We start from the raw sequence: 7,046 nt of genomic DNA, 5'->3' as shown, positions 1-7,046 counted from the left end.
ATATCATTAACTCGAATACGCTGAATAGCTTCAAACATAGGTTGGATGCTTATATGAGCAATAGGGGTTGGGTGTAAACGGGACTGCCCAGTATGGGCCAATAAGCCCGCTGCAGTTTCCTCCATTCTTATGTTCTTATCCATGTTTGTCACATCATACTCATGCATGTGTAACTCCGCATATTGTAACCTACCAAGGACCGAATAAACGGACAATTACATCCTGCTTTTTTGCAACCCAGAAAGAAGTCGCACCTGTGTCTGACCGTGACATATATACAGCGATTATAAGACATTATATGCCCATGGCCATCTTTAAATAAAATGTAATATATTTGCTTTAATTTCTCCCCATGGGGAGTGGACCGATCCCGGAGATACTGCAATACCGGGCCGATCCGCGGCAAAGGTGGAGCAAGCCCCTAGCACTTCGCCATGATCCAAAAATCAGTTTAATATCGAAGATCCCACATGGGGATCGTATCAGATATTAAGCTGATAAGAACAGATTTTATTTATTTAAAAGAATGATACATTGTTTTTTATTTACAATAGTTTGGGTATTCCAGTAATTTGTGACAATTGGCTGACTATCTATTACATTTTATACATAGTGTTCCTATTCCACTAACTAGAACCTATTCTTTCTTCTATCTTGACTTTGGGTTTATTTCACCCTACATACTGTCTAGCACCTGAGGTATGTTCTATATAAATCATTCTCGACCAGCGAATGGCATCACTTACACACAGTTTCCTGAAGAGGCGCAGGTATCCCTTTGATGCCAGTCTCTTCATCAGCTTCTCGTTCTCCGGGTCGTATGCTCCCAGGGGTCCCACTATGAATGCAGCCACCTTCACCTGCTGGTATTGTCTTCTCATCTCTGCTGCCAGTTCTGCATACTTTTCGTCTTTCCTCAGTCTTGCTTCTTTAAATGCCTCTTGTCCATTCTCGAATGGGCAGGTGACGTCGATCAGGATCACTTCTCGGTTCTTTTCAATCACCAGGTCTGGACGTCCATTGTCTGCTGCTCCTGGTACTCGTTCATTTGCCGACATGACCTTCCAATGTCGACCTTCTGCGGCTTTTTGTACTCTATCCACCAGGGCATTATGTCGCTTTTGCATGGCTCGAGAGTGTATCATGCAGTGGTTTACTACATGTGGGAGCGTTTCTTCTCTATTGCACCGACGACATCTCCGATCCCTATTCTGGCCTCGCTTCGCTCCATTGACGGGGAGTAGGTTCAGTCTTGCTCGGTGTATGAAACGCCAGTCTGCGAAGGTTGTATACGCTCCATTTCGAACAAAAGCTGATGATGCTCTCTCTTGTGCTACGAGCTTGATCACTTTCCCTTGGTCAGGCTTATTCTGCAGAACTTCATCTCTCATCTGTCGTCGCTGGCTCCGGATGGTTTTGGCTACCTTCCTTCTATCTTTTTCTTCAATGATGGAGTCCGTGCATTTTATCTTGATGTTGTCTCCTCCCTCTGCTATCCAGGAAACCCCCATTCGGCCTGAGGCACACCTGGCTCTAGACCAGATGGTTTGGTGGTCTCCTCCTCGCGTTTGCATCTCTCCCTGTGTTAAGTACATGCATGCGTCGGTCATGCTTGGCTCCTGTCGTGTTGTCATTGTTGCCACTCGCCGGCATTCTTCTCTGGCTATTTCCCTGACGTCAGGATCCGGTGACGTGAGTAATTTATATGCGGTATCCACCAGGAAAATGTCAGAGTCTTCTGCCGCGATTGGGACACCACACGCTCCAGCTTTACTGCTTCCGTACAAGTACTCATTCGACGCTCTTGACGGTAGATGTAGCGTGTGTTTAAGCATTGCCTTCATTTCGTTGTCCAGGTGTGCCCAGTCAGTTTTCCTCAGTTGCCAAGTCCTCATTGCATGCACTCCTGCCGGGAACATGAATGTCTTGACTGCATCTATTCTCTGCCACGGTGCTAGCTTGCTTGTGAGTATTTTGGTCCCGAGTTGCATTAGTTCCTCTACTGTTTGGATGTTTGGCAGAAGATGGAACCCAACTGGTCGTCCCAAGAAGAGCGTTGCTTCGCCATCGCTCTTCCATTGGATGGGCGTTTCTCCCACGTAGAACTGTGTCTGGCGCATTCCTCGAGGTCTTCGTCCAGACAGGTGCAATGATGAGCTTTTGCTAGGATTTAGGTCCAGTCCCATCATACTGCATTGTTCTGTTGCTATGTAGAGGAGTTGCTGTAGATTATCTTGCTGTTTTGTAATGATGGTTATATCGTCTGCATATGCTAAGCATGGGTGCTTGTGCTGTTGGTCCAGTATCATTCCTTCGGCCGCGATTTTCCGCAACAGTGGTTCGACCGCTATATTGAACAGGAGACCACTTATTGGGCACCCCTGTTGCACACCGCATTGCACTGGTATCTCTTCTGTTTCTCCTTCCTTTGTTAGTATTCTTGTCGTCTTGCCACTGATGATGTCTCCTGCTACTGTTTCAAAATCCCGTCCCACCCCTATACGGTTGAGCGCTCTTTTAATGAGGTCCAGTGACACTGAGCCAAATGCATTGGTCAAGTCGAGTGCTGCTATGCAGGTATCGCCATTGTTCCGTCGTGCATCGTCCATGTGATGTTGAAGTATGTAGTTGTGTTCTATCACCCCATCACTTGGCATGAATCCTTTCTGTGCGGCGCACAGTACCTCGTTGTCAACGAGCCACCTTCTGAGTCGTGCTGTGAGGCATCCCGTGTACACCTTGTATATTGTGCGGCTCAGTGTTATAGGCCTCCAATTTGAAACGACTTCTGGGTTACCACCTTTTTTGGGGACAAGTATTGTTCTGTATCGTTTCCAGGAGACTGGTATTCTCTTGGCTCTGAGACACACGTTGAATATGGCTGCCATAACTCGGCAGCTTGGGTCAGCCTTTCTCCAGTTCTCATATGATATTCTGTCTTCACCTGGTGACGAATTCTCTGCTGCTGCTAGTTTTGTAAATACTTCCTTCTCTGTGAAGGGCTGCATTTCCATCTCTGGTCTGTCGTGTGGCGGTTCGGGAATGTGCTCCACGGTATTTAGGTCACAATCCTTTTCAACCATCATGTGTTGGAAGTGTTCCTCTATTCTCTCCTTGCTTATTTCACATCTTGCGCCGTTCCCTTCGGCAATTAGCCGTATTGCTCGGCGACGGTTGTATTTGTACAGCCTCTGGATCTGTTTGCAATCATTGGCATCGGTGATTTTCCTGGTCGTGTTCTGTCCTTGAGAGATGTTTATCCTGTTTGCCGCTTGTATTGCTACCTCGATCTCAATCAGTACTTCTTCAAATCTTGCCCAGTCCGGGTTCCGCTGGATCTCATACACTGTGCCCAGAAACGGCTCCAGTATCCATGTCTCCTCAGCTTCATCTCGCTCTTCATTTGGTTCAGGCGTTATGCCAATCTGCTCCTGTATGTTGCCTTCACCACTTAGTGTTTGAGTTGCTTCACTTTGCGATAGTGGTGTAGGGGATTCACTGAGATTACTTTGTCTTCCTTCATTTGTTTCTTGACTTTGCATTATCTGTTCCCCTGTTCGGGTACTGTCTCCACCATGTTCTTCATCGGGGCTTAGAGGTGACAGTGGCATTCTTGGCATGTGCAAGAGGGGTGTCAGGTCCCCTGGGTGCTGTGATTCCTCTCTTGGTGAGGGTTCATTTTGGAGCAGCTGGCTCGGCGTTATCGACCTCAGTCGCGTTTCTTGATCGTCTGGGCTCAGTGGTGACACTGGTGTACTTCTCCCAGAGACGGGGCGTGGTGTCTCTGGTCCTTCCACTTCTCCATCCCTGGGTGGAGGTGTCCCTCTGTGCCTTTCTCGTTGCCCTTGTGTTTCTCTTTGCTGCTGTTGCTCGTAATTCTGTGGCTGCTCCCTCTGCTCGTTATCCCTATTTTCCCCAACTTCCTGTGAGGGCTGGGCGCTTGCTGGATTGCCTTCAGCCTGTTGGTTCCCCTGTCGTTGCTCCGCCTGACGTTGGTTGTCTCTCCTCCTCCACTGCCGTACATGTGTTGCTACCTTGTGGTTATTCAATCCTCTCTTTGTTGGGGCAGAGTAGTGGCAGTATTGCACGTCGCACTGGAAACGAAAATGGGGAACCCTTTGCTCCTCCCTCATCTGCCTGTTGAGGATGCACGTGTGATTGCTTGGCCGGATAGTCAGTACCAGATAGCACCCTGCACACATGTTCATATATTCGTTGATTTTCTTGTTGTGGGCTTCCTTTAGATGTCGGACTAGTGATTGCTTGCAGCCCGACCACCCCGATGACGCACATTCCCATGGGCATCCCTGCGTCCTCTCTGTGCATTTGAAGGATGGTGGTGCAGGGAACCATATGGTCAGCATTCGGTTTCTTCTTTCCGGCTGGCGATCTCCTTCGTTTCTTCCCCTTGGCTCTTCGTCGTCCATCTTGCTTTACCCACACGAACACCCACACACACATGACAACCCCTTTACCAGGGTGTACCCGCACTATCACGGTATTCCTGGAGGATCGGCCGAGAGTTGTGTACCGACCTCCCTTTCGCCATCACAAACCCACTCGATCGCAAGGTGATGGTTTACCGGGGAGGGACTTTGGGACGAATACACTTCTATGAGTGCAGGTCCCTCAGCCAGTACGAAGTAAGGAAGTACAGAGAGGAGGGAATAGCCACGTGTGAGAAGCACCCACGTGGGGTCCCGTGGGACCAGGTTTGGGGCTTTGCAGGCCCCCCCGGTATGTTTCCTCTCACTGCATGGTATTGGTAATAACCACAGCAATGGTGAAATACTGGGTTCCCTGCTCGCCACCTAAAACAACAAAGGAGTAACTCTGTTACTTTCACCCCAAGAAAGTCCAAATCTGTGCTCTTCCTTCTATGTAAAAAAGAACACTGATTATGTACTCTCCATTAAGCTGATAAGAACAGATACTACACTTTGATCTTAGCCAAAAGGCCGAGAAGCGATGACGATTGTTGTGTTGCAATCAAAGCAATGCACATTACACAATAACCTTACTTTAGTTTTAAATTGGTGCAACAAGAATTTATCTCGAGTTCTGTTTGCAGATAAACAGTCAAACTCCTTATGCATCAACACTAGTAATCTATAATAACAAAAACCGTAATTATATTACCAATTATTATACTATTCTTTACACTTCATTGTTATATTACCATTTACAATTTTTAGTTTTCCTTAATCTTAAAAAAAAATCACTTTTGTTCGTTATTTCTTTCTTTCATTCTTTCTTTCTTTTTTCTTTATGAACATTATTGACCAGTGTTAGTGAAGGAAGAAACTGGCATGTTTGAGGGACAGACTGAAGGACGCATACCCTACACTGTACTTTCCCCATGAAGAGATACGCCGGTTGCCAATGTTTTTTAACTATGATACCAACAATACACCCGCTGTTTTTGTTATTTTATTTTTTACATAGAAGCTGGAAAACTAATTTCCGTTGCATTATGAAAAGTATAAATTGCACTAAAAATGATAGTGCCTAAATGATTGAGACAATTACTTTATGAACCGTGTATGCCAACCTTCATGAAAAAATGAAGCTCCGCCCAGAGAAGTAGTTCCTGAAGTATTTGTAAAATGCTTACAAAAGTATAAATATTTATTGCATATAATTGTAGAAAATTTGGAATTGTATCAATTTCTAGTTTGGTTATTAGTCAATTTTCCAATAAAATGATTCTGGGCTATATTGATCTCATTACTATGCCAAATAAAGTATTTCCACAATGTTCAGTTTTATATTAGGAGGGATAGCCCTCACTGGATAGCAAGTTCCTCATAATTAATAGATAAAGTACATAAGCAATATCCCAAACGACTTAATTGTGAGAGGAAGAAACTTCAGGATCAATTTGCTACAGAAGAAAATTTGGCTTACCTCTATACAAACTTATCCTGGCAAATCAATCTAAAGTTGATGGTTGAGATACTATTAATTACTTTATTTTGGATCTAATGGGAAATCATATTGAATTAGACACAAGAAAAACGCGAAAAAATTATCAATAGTTAAAATTATCTAACCCCGTATGTTTGTGTTTTGATGGAAATGAATAGTTTATAAAGCCAAACTTGTTTATTTCCATCATATGCCTCTCACTTTTAATGTGACAATTTTTATTTTAGCATATTACGAATTATATAAAAAGTTATCATATAATTGGTTTATAAATTTAAATCAATAACATAAGAGAGATGGTTCAGCACAATGATAGTCAGTCAAGTTAGGTTAGGGTTTAGGATGAACAATTCAGGGCATACTTACCTGGCACAGGAGATACCGTGATCACGAAGGCGGTTTTCCCAGGGCGAGGCTCACCATTGCACTCCGGTGATGCTGACCCTTGCGATTAACCCAAATGTGGTTAACTCGAGTGCGCAATTTTTGTTAGCGGGGGACTGCGTTCGCGCTATCCCCCTTACACAATTCATAAGGGATTACATAAGAAATATAAGGTACAACGGCGTATTTTTACAGCTTAACAAGGTCTCTGTTAATAAATAGTACTTGAATTATGCTTAAGGTCAGCAAAGAATTTTTTTTCTACGCTACTTTTATATGATTTATATTTTGACAATTAAGTGTGAATGAAAGATTTTCAAACTCTCTAATTGATGCCTAGTAACTCATAATATTGAAAGAAGTTGGTTTTTTTTTAATAGTCTGTATGACACTCGACAGTCACTCACTGTCACAGCAATGAAAGAAATCTATCATGATCTTGTTTACCAACACCTGATACACTGTCACACAGTATGGGGGGGCGGGGCCTCTAGCTCTTCAAAAACATAATCTCTGGTTACTGCACAAAAGAGAGTTGTACGGACAATGACCTACTTGAAAAAAAAACAGATCACACAAATAAAAAATTAGCTATATTGAAAATTTTTAAATTCGAAGATGTTAACACCTACTGCTGTGCCCCTTTGTTTACAAATCTATCAATCACTTTTCATTCGCCTCTACCGCCGTGGACTTCCCCGAGTGTTGATGTAGTCGTCCACACCTTCCCTGGT

At 44.1% G+C, this 7,046-nt stretch overlaps 1 non-coding gene and 2 pseudogenes across 1 annotated transcript; 1 reads left to right on the top strand and 2 right to left on the bottom strand.

Moving 5' to 3' along the window:
• Nucleotides 1–354: 354 nt before the first annotated feature.
• LOC121875864 lies at nucleotides 355–531 on the bottom strand (annotated as a pseudogene).
• A 4,319-nt stretch (nucleotides 532–4,850) lies between these two features.
• Nucleotides 4,851–4,970, bottom strand: LOC121875865 (annotated as a pseudogene).
• Nucleotides 4,971–6,286: 1,316 nt separating this feature from the next.
• LOC121875863 lies at nucleotides 6,287–6,449 on the top strand. Its single transcript, XR_006090686.1, has one exon. It is a non-coding gene; the product is annotated as a U1 spliceosomal RNA (small nuclear RNA).
• Nucleotides 6,450–7,046: the final 597 nt, after the last annotated feature.

This window comes from Homarus americanus, unplaced genomic scaffold (assembly GCF_018991925.1).
Source record: "Homarus americanus isolate GMGI-L3 unplaced genomic scaffold, GMGI_Hamer_2.0 scaffold35931, whole genome shotgun sequence".
Taxonomy (NCBI): Eukaryota; Metazoa; Arthropoda; class Malacostraca; order Decapoda; family Nephropidae; genus Homarus; species Homarus americanus.
Note: the sequence above shows the minus strand (reverse complement) of the source record. Positions and strands in the feature narration are given on the sequence as shown.